Here is a 17,519-nt window from a genome sequence, read left to right on the forward strand (position 1 = left end):
CTTCTTTTGCCAATAACCATATTTCATGTGTATGATTTTTTCCAAACCATAGGCTTTTCTTTCTAGTATCATTTTTAAAATAGTTTTGGCAATAAATAAAAGTTGAAGAAGATTAAAACAACAGATCCTTTTCCCGATAACTGGTAAATTACAATTCCTCCTGATGACAATTCGGCCTAATGACCTTCGGCCTAATGGCCTTCGACCAAATGACACTCGGCCTAATGACCCTCGGCCTAACGAGTTCCTCCAATAATTTCCTTAGGATTATAAACAGGCACATGTATCTCCAGGATTTTCTTGATGGATGTTTCACGGAATTTCTACAAGAATTCCTGCTGGATTTCCTTATGGAATTCTTAGGGGAATTCTTTAGGGGATACCTTCTGCAAATCCTTCCTCATACCCGGAAAGATCCCCTTTGGAAGATTCCGCTGAAAATTCTTCGAGTATTTCGTCTGAAAATCCTTCGGATATTCCTATCGGGATACCTTCGACAATTCCCCCTGGAATTCCTGCCGGGATTTCTCCAGTTATTTCTTTGTGGATCCCTCCTGGACTTCTTTCAGGGTTTCCCCTGGACTTCCTTCGAGGATTTCTCCTGGATATTATTCGATGGTTCCTCCTAGAAATCCTTTGGGGATTCCTTCTCGAATTCATTTCAAAATTGTTTCTGGAATTCCTTTGGGGATGCCCACTTTCATGGATTTCTCCTGAAATTCTTTAGGGGATTCCTCTTGATATTCAGTCGTGGATTCCTCTTGGAACCTCTCGGAATTTCCTCCTGGAATTCTTTCGGAATTTCTTTCTTTAATTTTTTCTGGTATTTCTCCTAGAATTCCTTTGAAAATTCCTCCTGGAACTCGGGGATTCTTCCTAGAGTTCCTTTGGAGTCTCCTTCTTGAATATTTCTTTGAGGATTCCTGCTGGACTTCGTATGGGGATTCCTCTTGAAAAACCTTTGAACATTCCGCTTGGAATTTCTTCGGAGATTCCTCCAGGAATTTCCCCAGTGGTTCCTCCTGGGATTTCTGCAGGGATTTCTCCTGTTATTTCTTCGGAGACTCCTAGATTTTCTTCGGAGATTCCTTCTGGAATTATTTGGGGAATTCCTTTTGGAATTCCTTCGAGGAATCTTTCTGGACTTCCTTCGAGGATTTCTCCTAAAATTCCTTAGAGGATTCCACCTGATAATGCGTCGGGGATTCCTCCTGGAATTCCTTCGACAATTCCTTCTTGATTTTTTTTTCAGGGATTCCTGCTGAACTTCGTATTGGGATTCCTGTTAGAATTCTTTCAGGGGTTCTTCTTGAAAAACCTGTTAATATTCCGCTTGAAGTTCCTTCGGAGATTCCTCCCGGAATTTCTTTGGTGCTTCTCCCTGAGATTCCTGCACGGGTTTATCCTGTAATTTCTTTAGAGATTCCCCCTAGACTTCCTTCGCAGATTCCTAGTGGAATTCCTTCGGGAATTCTTTCTGGACTTACTTAGAGGATTCCTTCTTAAAATTCTTCCAGGGATTCCTCCTGGAATTCCTACGTAATTTTCTTATGGAATTCCTTAGGTAATTTATCCTCATTTTTTTGGAGAATCCTCCTTGAATTCCATCGGCGATTCTTCCAAGAATTCCTTCGAGAACTCCAGGAGATAGGGGCCGTACAAAAATTACCTCACACTTTTAAGGGAGAGGGAGGTCTTTCAAAACGGTATGACTCATACAAAAATTGGCGAGGTCCCATACAAAAAGTGTTACATAGGGGGAGGGGGGTTGAAAAAGGTCGATTTTTGCGTAACATAATTTGTGTATCACCCCATATTCTATCGGGGATCCCTTTGGAATTCCTTCGGGGATTCTCCTGGGGGCTCTTGCATAGAAAATTCCTTCGTCGATTTCTTCTGATTCCGTCGGAGATTCTGCTGGAATTCCTTCGGGATTCTCTCTTGCAATTCCTTTGGTGATTTCTCTTTGAATTTCTTCGGAGATTACTCCTAGAATTCAGGGATTTCTCCTGGAATTACTTCAAAGATATCTTTTGGGTAGTTTTCGTTGTTTCTTTCTAGAAATCCCAACGGGATTTTTTCTCTAATTGCATTAGTAATTCCCACTTAAATTCCTTCGGGAAATCTTCCTGGAACTCCTTTCAGGATTCCTGCTGTAATTCCCTTGGGATTCTTGCTGAAATGTATTTGAGGATTTTTTTCTGGATTTCCTCCTGATTTCTACAGAAGTTTCTGCAGGGACCTCTCTAAAAGAGATTGTGAAACCACCAGAGATTTCTGCTGAAGTTTCTTCAGAGTAAAGTAGTTCCAGCAGAGATTAGTCCAGCATTTTCTTTATGGATTCGTCCAGATGTTTCTTCACGGCTTCTCCTGGAATTCCTACTGAGATTCCTCCCTGAAATCATTCGGGGATTTCTTAGTGTAAACAGCGTGACCTTATTATGAAATTTGATAGCTTCTGAAAGTCCAGAGAAAACAAAACAAACTATAACAAAACCGATATTTTATTGTCCTCCGTTTGCGATGGAGTAATGCAGCATGCACTAGGTACACTAAGGATACGGGTAAAGTCACAATAGATAAAATCACTGGTCACAGTGACAAACCTGTACATAAATAAAAAAGGTTTTGATTCAAACGTAATAGTTTAACTTTTAATGGTTTTGGCTTGCGGTCACAGAAATAAGCGATTATATTTTTATTTCATCGCCGACGTTCTGATCCGCAGGTTTGGATCTTCTTCAGGGCCTATATGGTTTATTGATGGTAATAGTTTAATGGCCATGAAAATGCTCACACTGCAAATTCTAGAACGTAATGACAACTTCTTTGCTTTGCCAATGTTGACATTATGATCAAATTTTGGTCACGCCGATTCACGCTGCCGCCGCCGTCACCGAAAGCTGCCACCGGCGTGACGCCGATGACGCCGCCGCCGCCGGCCAAAAATAGCCCTTACGCCGTCGCTGAGCAAAACATTGATTTTGCCAGATCTCATTGAGATCTGTTAGCCTCTGCTTATTAATCTCTCTCCTTACCTTCGCGTGAGCGGGCTACGAGTAACCTTAGGGGAATTCGGGCTATCTGGGATATTTGGTGATGGTCAAACTGCGCCCCAAACTTTCCGTCATCAACAATGTACAGTACCGGCGACCGCCACGATACAAAGTAGAGCGACTGAAGCAAACGGATTTTGCTTCAGAATACGCGCAGAATTTCGAGGTAGCGTTGATAGACGAGGGTAAAAGTTGACTATCTTCCTGAAACGGCTAATAGTCTGGATCTGGAAGACCTAACATCCACCGGAGGAGTGGAAGGAAGGTAACAAATTGGAGTGTGAGAATTTCCGAGCGATCATAATTTTGAATGCCGCGCACAAAGTGATATCTCAGATCCGTTTGTTTATTTGTCCGTCGTCTTTTACCGAAAGTAAAAGAGTTGTGATAACTTCAAGCCAGCATGGTTGACGGCCAGTCGACAACGAGCTCCCCTGTTTATCGCCCTGGAAGGTGTTAGGGTATTTTAACCAATAGTGGACCCCTTAGTAGCTGAAAATTGTTCTGATCGTTAAAACAGTATGATATTCCAATTAAATTGCCCCTGTCAACGTTTGCACAGCAAGTTCTATGTCTTTCCTGCACATTGCACACAAAAACCTTACCAAACCACCCTATATTTCCCATAAAATAATCATTTCAAATCTGGCTCAAATTATCCTATAGTGGTCCCCCCGGGGTCCACTATAGGATTGTTGGGGTCCACTATAGGATAAATCGTATACTCTTACCATGTTAAAACGGAGACAATAGTGGACCCCCTTGGATTTAACCAAATCTGGGGTTGTTTGCATTTACAAATTTGTTCAAAAAATCAAATTATTGCTTTCCAGCGTAGCTCCACCACTTGTAACTACTGGCTAGGAACATGATCCATCGTCTCCCGGTGGAACTTCACCGGTAAAAACAGATTTAAGCAGGAAAATTAGGAAAAATATAAGGGGGTCCACTATAGGTAAGGGGTCCACTATTGGCTAAAATACGCTATACGACGAGCCCTCAACAGTCCAGGCAAGATTTTCTGTTTGTTCTGTTGAAATTTTCGGCACAATATTCAGCCGAGGTTGAGAGAACCCAATGAGAGGGCAAGCTATAGAGTAAATTTTCGTCTTATTCAACTTACAACGAAGCATGTAATTTCACATAGAAGTAAAAAAATTAAGTACATTCGACACTAAAACCAATACACCACTACGAACTCAAACTATTTAAGCAAATCTTGATTTTATTACGGTTCCCAATATCTCTTGCAAGCAAATTGTTAATTACCAATGTTGCTTAAGATCCCAATCATAAAGAACACTACAATGCTTTAAGCATCAAAATGTATAGACCGGTATCAATCGGTAACGGTTCGTAGCAAACAAACGTGTGCCTTCCAATTATTTACAACTCACGGGGGTCCCGTCCCGGGTGTCTCTAGTTTTGAGCCGGCGGCCCAAGTGATTGTTAATTAAATAATTTATTTACAGCATTATTTATTGGAAGTTGGTTTGTGGTCACGATCCACCTCCGGAGATCCCGCGTCCCGTTGGTTGGTTGGCAAGATCAAGACAATGATCGGCGGACGTGTGCTGATGCCTGGAGATGATGATGGCAAAGGAAAATCGATGAATATTACTTGCTTTTCCACGACCGACGACCGACGTCTCCTGATGCCGGTCGATCCGGTCGTGCTGTCGTTGTCAGTCGCAGTCGTACATATAAATATATTGGGGGAGGGTGATCTACGACCGATCAGATCCCACAACTTTGGCCCGTTGCTTCTGCGGAGGCTTTGGGATTCTCCTGTACGTATGTAGGTACAACCGGAGTCCGGAGAGTGTCGTCAAACGGGCTGTCAGGCGTAGCCAGGAATCGTTTGTGTGCGATTTTTAAAGGAAGTCTGATGAGATGTTTGTGTGCATATGCGAGCCTAAATAGGATGGGCGAAAATAAATTTGAAAAGCTACAAATTTGGATTTTAGTTTAATTCTTTTAAAATATTATCAGCTCTTCAGATTTCTTCAGGAGAATTTAAGAATATTTTAGTTTAAGAGAAATTTGATGGAGAAATAATCTACTAGCGGAACTGAATATATGCCACGAAAGTCTGATCTTCCTGTTGGTCCATCCTGTAACCATTGAGGGGAGCGAAGAATCCCGTACTCGACATTGGATGTCACTGATCGTCGTCTCTCGTGTGGCTGCTGCGACGAGACGACACGACATCTCCTGGTTGTACCTAACTATAATATCGTCGGTCTCCGATCCATCCGGTGTGGGATGCAGTTGAAATGCATCCAAGCGAACCGAAAACAATCAACCAATAAATTTTGCCGCATTTGTATGGAAATTAAATTGAAAACTGCCTCTCGGTTGGGCTGCCAAGAGAGGGAGACCCTCGTCGTCGGATGGATGGTGCTTGGTGATTTTTGAATTATTTATTACATCCAGCAGCAGTTTGCTGAGCTGTGGTTGATAAGATTGTTGCTGCTGCTGCTGCTGCTTCGGGTATTGACTGTCAAAGGATCAGCCACTTTGTTCGCTGAAATGTAGACTGGCGTTTCACTCCTGCTGTGGCGAGGAGACCGACTCCGAGGAGATTATGGTCGGAATGATCATTTTTGCACCCATTGATATGTTTTGTTTTATGAAAGCTTACTAACAATGAGATGTTTATCATGCTGCAAGAATCGTAACATATACATAGTTATTTTGCTGCCATAATGTGAGAATATGATGACATATCGAGGCAAATATTTCTCTCCCACTTATTTCGAACTTAGCTAGTGAAGTAACAACAATAATAACATACAACCTTTTATTTAGTAACAATTTGTTGGTCCCAAAAGTGACTACAGGTCGGACTCGATTATCCGGGTGACTCCAAAATTATTTCACCCCGGATAATCGAATCACCCGGATCAGTGATCCAAAATGTACTGTCAAAAACTGTAGTTTGCATGATAATCGTGGGTGTATGGTCTTGACTATCATGCATCAAAACATTCACGTATGATCAGATGAAATATTCATGGGTGACTGTGACATTTTTTTAATCACTGCAAAAAATGTATTGGATTGACAAATTGAGGGAACTAATGAAATCCCAGTGGTTCCGAAAACTGCGAACGGGACATGCATATAACTTAGGCAGTGAAGAGAATTGTCAGACAAAAGAGGCACAAAACAAGCAACAAAGAAGATGCGGCGATTACTCTTTATCTCAACTGGTAACAGATAATGACATGATCTCGAAATTTTTTGTTGCAGACAAAACGGAAGCTGAATTTGTTGCGTACTTTTCAACTCGGGAATAATCAATTATAATTAACCCAAAATCGAAATTTTTTGATGATACATCTTCAGCAGCGTTGTAGTGTTTGCCGACTCGAAGTTACCGCTCAAAAATTACAATGCAAGGCTTAGAAATCTCTCAACTAGTGGTGCACGATCATTGTCCTATTCTGTTCAAGTTGAGACAAACCTTTGTCGGTAGAATGTCACAACAAATTCAGGTTGCGACATTGTCGATATTGTTGCACGATGGTTGAATTTTGATTAATTGAACTTAGGAACCGGAAGTGTGAAGAAGCGGAGACAAAGATTTTCGGATTGTGCGTTCCGAGGGTCATAACCACCAATGGAGCAGGGGAACAAAAGTCAGTCGCTCCCAACTGAATAGTTACGGCCCACAAATCAAAAAGTCTCATGCCATACGGATATTTTCGGACTTGGCTAATTGAGTTCAGTAACAAATTTTGAAAACGACGTATAATCAATGCTACACCATTGATTATACGTCGTTTTCAAAATTTGTTACTATTGAAACCCGATATCCTAGGCCCTTTTGGAATTAAATATGGCGCTTGGGGTTTCGGGGACAATATAGGGACACTACTGAGGGTTTCCGCCATCCTCAAAAACGCCTCTGTAACGACTTTGAAATCAAATCCGCTGAAAATGCTCTGAAGCTTCTTGGAATGCCTCTGAAATCTACCTTAAACCCCCTGAAACCCCATGTAATGCACCTTAGATCCTCCAAAACCCCAGAAAACGCCATGTAACGCCTCCGAAACGTTTCTGAAATCCTCAGAAAATGCTCCGAAGCTTCCTGGAATGCCTCCGAAATCCCCCTAAAATCCCCAGAAACCCATGTAACGCACCTCACACCCTCCCAAACCTTAGAAAACGCCATGTAACGCCTCCGTAACGTTTCTGAAACCTGCTGAAAATGCTCTGAAGTTCTTTGGAATGCGTCCAAAATCCCCCTAAAACCCATGTAACGCACCTCAGACCCTCCGAAACCCCAGAAAACGCCATGTAACGCCTCCGTAACGTTTCTGAAACCCGCTGAAAATGCTCTGAAGCTCTTTGAAATGCCTCCAAAAGCCCCCTAAAGCCCCCAGAAACCCCATGTAACGCACCTCAGACCCTCCGAAACCCCAGAAAACGCCATGTAACGCCTCCGTAACGTTTCTGAAATCCGTCGAAAATGTTCTGAAGCTCTTTGGAATGCCTCCAAAATCCCCCTAAAACCACCAGAAACCCCATGTAACGCACCTCAGACCTTCCGAAACCCCCGAAAACGCCATGTAACGCCTCTGTAACGTTTCTGAAAACTGCTGAAATGCTCTGAAGCTTCTTGGAATGCCTCTGAAATCCCCCATAAACCCCCTCAGACCCCAAGTAACGCCCTTGACACCCTCTAGAACGAGTTATCCGCATTTTTCATTCGCAGTTTTCGCAACCACTGGAACTCCAGCTCTACATTTCAAAACTGTCATTTCGTACTCCCATCATCTTGATTTGTGTTACAATTATGGCGCCAAATGTTACATTCATGGTAGACGACATTCATGCATCGACGGCAGCATGAATGTAGTGTGTGACGGTAGTATGCAACATTAGTTATGACGGTAAAGGCGTTGCGACGATAATGAAAAAAATGTACTACACGGTTCACTGACCCGGATAATCGGGCCATGGTTCTTTTTTTTTATTCTTGATGTTCTTCAATCAAAACTGTTCGTTAAATATAGAAGCTAACATGCATGATGTTGAAGTGCTTAAACTCAATGTCTAATATTATTATAACCATGTTTTTTGAAAATGAATTTTGTGAAAAACTAAAAACATTTTTTAAATAGGCTAAATCCCATTTACAAGTGTTGTATTTGATGTTTTTATGTATATTGACATATTGTTATCTAAAAAATTGTAAACAAAGCAAAAACAAACTTTTTCCCGGATAATCGAGCCATTTTTGCCGGATAATCGAGCCCCGGATAATCAGGCCCCCGGTTAATTGAATCCCCGGATAACACTGCTCGACAAAATTTTACAAAATTTGGTGTTATGGGATGAGAAAAAAAAACAGGGGTTTGGGACCCTAGAAGTGTCAAAGTTAAAGAATTTTTGAAAAATATTGGACCGGGCCTTCACAGTTTAAAACCGAAGTTTGTATGGAGAACTTGGGGTGTTCAATTGATATGTGCATTAGAACGTGTCGTGCATATTTTTAGTAAGGGTATGCGGTATACCGAAATGTTTCGCCAAATACACCTCGAAACGAAATTCCGCGGAATTCCACGGAATTCAACAAGGCGAAATTTGTGATTTTGAATTTCGTTTCGTTTCGTCAAATTCTAAAAATTTCGCCTTGAAAAATTATAATTTGACGAAATTAAACGGAATTCCGCGGAATGTTCAATAAATTTCGAAAGCAAGTTCATAGTGTAAATGTCCATATCATCTATCGTAGATCTTGCTAATCTCAATTTACTGAAAAGTGTTATAAAATCATTTTGAATATCGAGAAACAAACCAGTGCCAGGCTGAAAGTCCCTATAATAAAGACAAAAAAAAAACTCGAATACCTCTTACCTAGGACCTACCATAAAGACATTTTTCGAAAATGTTTTCATCGCGTGACCATAACTAATATTAAAAAAATAAATTAAACTAAATAAAAATTTAAAAAAAGTCTCCGTATTAGATTCCCGGTAAGTTAAAAAAACACGGAAGCTCTCTCAGGAGATATCGCTATAAAAATATTGGAAATCCCAGTAGAATTCGATTCAGATATATTCGGCTTGTTCCATGGAAAAGTTTGTGGTTAAACCCTTTTGAAAAAGTTTAAATTTCCACTTGAACTGTTGAAAGAAATTCACCATTAAAACGAGAAATTGACCTCAAATGGAATCACTCAAATAATTTTCCCTTTTTAAAGGAATTCGAAATCTTTATTTTTTTAGAGTTCGTAGCGGTATTCTTAAAGTTATTCATGTGCATCTGGAGGAGTTCATGCCGATGTTTTTTGACGAATTTCTTTGAAGGTTTTCAGGTGGCCATGGGCTGAAAGTCTCTTAAATAAAGACAAATCAATCAATCAACTTTCAGGTGTGAAAAGGTAAGATGAGCACGACAAATGATAACTGCGCTATGTGCTCAGCCAACTTTTACACTAAGGGAACTTCCTAAACAGTCCAAGTTGTTGCGTAGAGTCCAATTTCGTGTTAAGGTTCCGTTCAAGAAAATTCTTGAGTCATTCCTGGCAGAAACATTCTACAAAGACAACCTTTTGAATTGTCATTCTTTCAGAACTGCACAGATCGAAAAAGGAGTTTAAAATTCTGTGACATATGATGCACATGTTTGGAGCGTGGGATATCACAGAAGTTTACATGACATATCATGTAAAAGTCATAAAATATCATGTAAATTTCCATTATATGTCATGTAATTCAGCATGACTCTGAGTGTTTACATGACATGTAACATAAATTTACATGATATATCATGTAAACCATCATAACACTAAGTTTACATGACTAATACGAAGTTTAGATGACGTGTAAATCTCATTATTTTTATCTGTGTGCGTACTGCGTTCGAAGAAAAAACGGTTTCTTAAGAGATTCAGACAAGGAATTTCTCATGCATCAAGATGGACCGGAAAATTCCTTCTGAACTGCAAACGATCCTTAAACCATAACCTTCTGCTATTTGAAACATTCCCTGAAACTGCGAATGAAATAATCAAAGATTGCCTTGGTGATCGCGACGTTTAATCAAAATAATCATTAACCAGCAGTTTACGCTGTTAAGTGAATACCCCTATTTAGTTCGGTAAAACGACGTTTGTTAGCTGGAATCGATCAGGTCTTTCGCCAACAAACTCTAAACTAGTGAAACATTTTTTTTTAATATGCGTAATTGTGAAAAAAAATGTTTTTTTTTTAAATATTTTTTTTATCATCTATTTTAACAACATAACTCCTAAGCTAGTTTACTTTGGGACCTTAAGTACCGAATCGAAAGACTGAAGGTTGAACACACACTAGGCTGTTCCAAAAAAATCGATCTTCGAAAAGTCAAGGTGCTCAACTCTTAAATGAGACATACGCATATTTGAAGCATTTTTGTAGAATATTTCGTTTTTTTTAAATCGTTTAGAGGTTCCACCAGAGCAACTAAAAAAAAAAATACCAAATAAATTAAATATTTTTTAGAGGCATGACGCATATGAATAGTTCTATCAGATAAAACTTTCATGGTTGAAAATAAAAACATATATTTCTTTCTTAGTAAATTTTGATGAAAAATGCTCAAAAAATAGACCTTTTACCAGCCCTGGCGGAACCTTTAAACGATTTTTTTTAGAAAATCGAAATGTTCTACAAAAATTCTTCAACTATATCTTTCATTTAAGGGTTGAGCACCTTGACTTTTCGAACATCGATTTTTCTTTTTGGAACATCCTAACACACACTTGGTTTACTGGATATTTTTTGAGAAATTCAAGCATCTATCAACTTTTTTGAAGATTCTAGTTTACAAGCTTTCTCCAGAAGTTACGCTATCCACAGACCACAGAGCTTGATGGTAAACATCTAGTTTATGTTTCTTATCATATGCCTCAGAGTTTTTTTTCCTTGCGTTTTAAACATTTATTGCAAAGTTCCGATGACCCTGGAGGGATCGGTTCTGATTGTACCTCGCACTGAGCCGAAACATACTTATTTATACAAAAAAAAAAAATATCTTTTGATTTTATTTTCGTCCAACTCGTTTTACGTGGTTTTTTTAATAAATTGAGATGTTTTTTTTTTCGTTATTTTCGCTTTTTTTAATGTAAATTGAGGTTTTTTCTCGGATTGCCATTTTTTTTTTTACGCGTTTCAAACATTTATTGTAATGTTCCGATGACCCTGGAGGAAACGGTTTTGCTTGGGTCTCTTACTGAGCACTGCAGAAACATAATTATTTAAACAATAAATAGAAAAAAATCTCTTTTGATTGCCGGCTTTAGAAAAGATTAAATTTTAACCAAGTAAACAATCAATGCCGTGGGTTCATCGCCAGCTTTTCAGGCGAATCTATGACCTTTCAATACATCTCCCAACCACCCACTCCGTAGTACTTATGGGAGTGCCACTGAGTCGGAGGCCTCTTAAATAAGTGCTACATCAACATTTCCTTCCCCTATCCCTAGTTACGGTAAAGATGGGCGTGGCCGGGAAGAATGACATTTGTGCTTTTGGTATTCTTGCATAAGATTGGAACGAAGTTCACTCCCCTGCTTTGTTCCGAAAAGCAATCCGAGCAAGATTAACAAAAGGTACAATGTTGTTAGTATCCAATCTACGAAGTATACCGTAACTACGCTAACGCTAACGCTTATCATATGCCTCAGAGTTATGATAAACAATCGGCATTAGAGCATTTTATAGAGCTTTCGATTCCGGCGCTGCAGGTTTGGGGAATTGAAACGAAAATTTTAGATTTTCCCAACATTTCGACTGGTATTAGAGTCTCCTTCAGGGGATAATTCTGGCTAACCGTTTTTCGTTTGGGCTGCTATAAAACTATCGGTGTCTGAACCAAGGTAAGTAAAAACACCTTAGTCTGAACTACTGAACATTAGATCTTTCGATGTTAAGTGAAACGTAGCGGTTTTACCTAATTTCACTTAATGAAGCAATTGATTGCTTTGCACTCTAGTAGAGGTATCGTTTGGTTTAAACATGATGGCTCGTTTGAAGTTCGAGCATTTTATAACATCATCGCAATGATGTAACGTATTCATTAAGTCGTTGGAGCAATATTGTTAAGATATTAATGTAATTGTTAGAGATTTCAATATCTGTGGTTTAAAATTGTAAGAAAATAGGATCTGGAACAATTTTGATAGGAGGACCTACTAAGGGCACTTTACGCGCTAACACAGTCAACTTTGCACCAATTGACTTGATTGTTTGCATACAAGAGATGTGTACAATATCTAGTCACGTACAAAGTTTCAAGTAAACTGGTCCCCCTGCCCAAATGGTCTAATACCCAAATGTGACAAATGAAGTCCAGGGAATAAGAGTCTTGAGGGAAACACAATGCACGCCACCGGTACGAAACAAAAATGCAAATACCAAGTGAATTCTGATTCCGTATCGATCTCACGAAACATTTTTGAATTTCGGTTCGTTTCGTACCGCATCGCATCAAAAAATTCACATACCGTTTCGTTTCGTATCGCTTTGAAAAAAATCCCATACCGCATACCCTTATTAGGCGTTTTCGGTGTTTGGGTTGGTTTCGTTATTGCCTAACGCCTAAATATATGCACAGCGCGTTCTAATGCACACATCAATTGAACACCCCAAGTTCTCCATACAAACTTCGGTTTTGAACTGTGAAGGCCCGTTCCAATATTTTTCAAAAATTCTTTCACTATGACACTTCTAGGGTCCCAAACCCCTGTTATTTTTTTTCTCATCCCATAACAAAATTTAGTGTTGAACGGTGTAATCGAGTCCGACCTGTATCCACAAGCTTTCTAACTCTATCTTCGTCATCTGCCATTCAATTTTAATTCTTCTTTGCTCATTTTAAACATTTATTTTTTATCTTTTCAACGACAATTACATCTCGGTATCGGTACATCTCGGAACCCACGCTTTACTTCCCTCGAAGGAAGAACTCACATTTTGTGAGTTTGTTGGGAGTGGGGTTCGATTTCAGGTGCTCGGCGTGATAGGGTGACGGGTTCGATTCCCGGTCGGTCCAGGATCTTTTCGTAAAGGAAATTTCCTTGACTTCCTTGGGCATAGAGTATCTTCGTGCCTGCCACACGATATACACATGCAAAATGGTCATTGGCAGAGGAAGCTCTCAGTTAATAACTGTGGAAGTGCTCATAGAACACTAAGCTGAGAAGCAGGCTTTGTCCCAGTGAGGACGTTACGCCAAGAAGAGAGAGAGAGGCGTGATAGTTAAAAGCTTTAACCATCATACCAGGTCCGCTCCTTATTTTAAACATAGGAATTAATAGCAAATGAAATACTGGAAGCAGTTACGCTAGTAACGGAAAAGCACGTTTATCTTAGCAATACGTAAGCACAGTTCCTCAACGAACCCTTGGATTAATTCATCGCTGAATCCCAAGAAAAATCTTTGGAGGAATCTCTGCAGAAGAATCCTAGAGAAAACCTAGGTGATATTTCTGGAGGAATTCCCAAAAGAATTCTTGAAATAACTATTCAAGCAATTACAGGACAAAACCCTACAGAAATTCCATAAGGAACCCGTTAAAAATTTCTGTAGAAACTTCTAGAGAAGCTCCCGGCTTAATCCCTTAACTAATTTATGAAAGAATCCCTATTGCAATTCCCTAGTTGTAATCTTAGAGGAATTCCTGAATAAATTCCGGAAGTAATTCCTAGAACTATCATTTGAGGAATTCCTATTGTCGACTTTGGAGGAGATCATTGTTACGATTCAAGATGAAAATCCAAGAGAAATCCACGGAAAAAATCTTGAAAAAAGATCTGCGGGAATATCTGGAGTAATTCTCAAATAAATCCCAGAAGAAAAGGCTTGAGAAGTTTGAGCATAAATACTACGAGACTTTTCTGCAAAGATTCCTGGAAGAATCTCAACAAGAAATATACCTGTAGAAATTCTAAGAGAATGGGATTTTTAAGAAGGATCTCCGTAGAAATTTGGGGCACATCCACGGCAGGAATGCTTGAAGGAGTTCCTGAATGAATTACTAGGAAAATCCCTAAATGAAAATGCATACATCCCTAGAGAAGTTCCTGTTGTCATTCCTGTAAAAAGTCCTGCAGGATTATCAGCAAGAATTTCTGGAGGAGCTTCAGCAGGAGTTTTTAAAGAAAACCCAAGAAAAGATTTTGGCAGTATGCAAGATTACCTAAAAAACTGTGGAAAATATCTGAACGGATTCCCATAGAAAATCCCGAAGGAGTTCTTGGAGGAGCTTAAAGAGAAATATCTAAAGAAATCGCAGCAAGGATTTCTGGAGCAATCCCAAAGATACATTTATACATTTATGGTGTAATCTATGAAAAAAAAAATTTTAAAGAAATACTGGAAGAAATTTTCGAAAAATCTTTAGAAGAATTTTAAGCAGCAATTTCTGAAACAATCCCAGCAGGAAATCTACACCATAAATCTCAGCATAAATTCCTCGAGCAATATCAGCTAGTATTCCTGGAAAAACTTTAGTTGATATCTTTGGAAAGAAGATGCCAATTCTGCATTTTTCCGGTACGGGATTCAGTTAACCTTCTTAACGTTGAGAACACCTTACAGCCGTAGTGTATGGTTTGGTAAAAAATGACTCCAATGCAGAAGACACCAAAAGGCATCTAAAGACATCAACTGGATTCATATTGATTATAAAATGGCAATGCTGAATGAAATCCCAAAAACACCTAAAGACGCCGAATTATTTTTTTTTTGCGCGGGGGATGTGTACCGTTTGATTCAAAATTCGAAAAGCCGTACAAAACGTAGTTCCTTTGTTAATCATTTGAGTAGTTCCTCAAGCGTTTTATTTTTAACTTTGTCAGCAATTCTTTTGGTATTTCATTTAGTTCCTCCAGCAGGTTTTTTTGGACTTTCTTCGAAAATGTCTTCGGCAATTCCTTTGACTTTTTTGAGGGATTTTCTTCGGTACTACTTTCGAATTTCTTAACCTTTATTATTAAATAATACTTCGACAATTTCTTTGGGAAATCTCTCGGCAACCTCTTTGAGAACTTCTTCGGTTATTATTGTATAATTCCCGTCTATGATAAATTCGGCAATTCTGATGAAAATTTCATCAGACAATTTTATTGGAGACTTCTTTGGCCATGACTTTCGGAAGTTTTTCTGTAATTCCTTTGGAAATACCTACTACAAATCTTTACAGAATTTGTCTCGGGATTTCTTTAAAAAAAACATTTCTTCGAAATTTGCGCGAAATTTCCCTCAAAAGAAGTTTTTTTTTATTGTTTCTGATATTATTTGAGAAATTCTATTGTTGATTTTTCCAACAATTTATTTGAGAAATTCTATTGTTGATTTTTCCAACAATTTATTTGAGAATTTCTCTGGCATGGCCTTTCGAAAATTATTGCCATTTTTGCCATTTTTATTTATAGGATTTGGCCAATTGCTTTGAATATCTTTTATAGTTTCTCCAGGAATTATAAAATCCCTTTGGAAATTATTATAGGATTTTTTGTTTGTTTTGGAAACTAAAAAGGAAATATTCTTAGAAAGAAATCTGGCAATTCTTATGAAAAAATTTCAGGAAATTTTTCGATTCTTTCTCTGAGAGTTGCAAATCAATTTCAATTTCCATTTTTCGGATATTCTTTTGGAAACAGCTATTTCTTTGTAAATTCCTTTAGTTCCATTGAGATTGTTTTGAATTTCCAAAAGAATTATCTGACAAATTTCCAAAAGAATAATTCAAAAAATTTCCGAAGGAATTCTCAAATAAAGTGCCGGAAGAACTCCCAAAAAATATGCTGAAACAATTGTGGAAGGAATCCCTGAATAACCTGTCTGAGGAGTTTCTAAAGTAATGGCCCGAGGAATTTCCAAAGAAATGGCCTCAAAAGCGTCCTATGATATTTTCGAAGAAGATTTAAAAGGTATTCTCCAAAAATATTGCTGAAGCAATTCCCAAAAAGAAGTGCTGAACACCGAAGTAATTTAGAAGGATCTCCAAAGAAATTTTTGATGAAATGTCAAATGCAATTCCCAAAGAAATTTCCGAATAAAATTCAGAATAAATTTAGAATAAATAAAATTCGGAATTCGGAAAATTTAAACTAAACATGAAAAATTAATAAATAATGATAGAAGGAATTACAATAATTTGCAAAGGAAATGCCAAATTCAGAGGAATAGTCGTGGAAATATCAAAACAAATAACCTGATATTGCTGCTCGCATTCGTTTCTCCGGCTGAAATCATCGCACTCGCAACGCTGTTTTCTTGCGTTTTGGAACTAGTCTTGACACTCTCTTTATGACACTTCGGTCTTATCCGGACTTGGTGCGCTTCGGAAACATCCGGACTTGCTACCTCTTACTTATCTCCAGTTCGCCTTTCTCTTGCACAGCAAACAAAATATTAGACCACTGAAAATGCATACCGGATGCGCCAAATTGTAGACTCGTCCCAGGAAGCTTCGGCTTCATTTACTCATTTGGACAAGTGAACTCCTTTTCGCTGAATTCCTCTGTTCACTTGATATGCCGTGCTAGCTCCGCTTCAATATTTGTAAGATTTGTAACCACTCTGATTATCTTTTTCGTGTTTTTTCGTTTGTTATTGAAGACGCTGTCATTCGCCCTGCTACACTCGACCAAATGCCTCTCTGATATTTATTTTTATAGCTCTATAGAGGTAATTTCTTATTTTGAAGCTACACGCCACACTGGGCAGGAATCTAAATATTCATGAGTGTTGGTACCCCTCGTCAAACTTTATACAGAGTCGAGCTCTCAATCTTTATTTCTCAGCTGTCGAAAGATGATATAAAAAACTCTTTGAAATTGATTACAAGTATTAAAAAAAAATACTAAGCATTCAGAAAAATAATTGTAGGTATTTTTTTTTATATTGGGCAACCAATAGGCCGTCCCTATTTTTTTCAAAAGTTGGAAATGTTAATAGTTCAAATTTGCAAAACCGATTAGGCCAAAATTTGGAGTCCAGCTAAGTGGTCCACCAAGTTCTCAAAAATTGTATAGAATCACAAAAAAAAACATGTCATTATTTTGACGAAAAAAATCTCTATTCTACTAAAATCGACGACTTTAAGACCCTAAAGGACCAAAAATAAGCTCAGAATTGTGATATCTCTTTTCGATTTTGAGTTATCCAGCAAAATATGGTAGGTTTTCTTTGGGATCTCAAAAAATGGTCAAAATATTGATTTTTCAGTAGTTTGACAAAAAAAAAATAGATATCACAACTCTGAGCACATTTTCGGCCCTTTAGGGTCCTAATATCATCGATTTTTGTAGAATAGCGTCTTTCGTCTAAAAAACTCCATGTTTTTGGTGACTCCATTAATGTTTTTTAAACTTCAGGCCCCACGGGGGACAATTTAGCCTTGAGATACGGACTCAAAATTTCAGCCTGATTGTATTTTAGCTGAAACATTTGCAATCTTGA

The 17,519-nt window shown here is 38.5% G+C and overlaps 1 protein-coding gene across 4 annotated transcripts in view; it reads right to left on the reverse strand.

Annotated features, from left to right (window-relative positions):
* Positions 1 to 17,519, reverse strand: part of LOC109621623 (protein Wnt-10a) — a 101,781-nt gene that overhangs the window by 9,862 nt on the left and 74,400 nt on the right. The gene's annotated exons all lie outside the window — the stretch shown is intronic.

This window comes from Aedes albopictus, chromosome 2 (assembly GCF_035046485.1).
Source record: "Aedes albopictus strain Foshan chromosome 2, AalbF5, whole genome shotgun sequence".
In the NCBI taxonomy this organism is placed as follows: domain Eukaryota; kingdom Metazoa; phylum Arthropoda; class Insecta; order Diptera; family Culicidae; genus Aedes; species Aedes albopictus.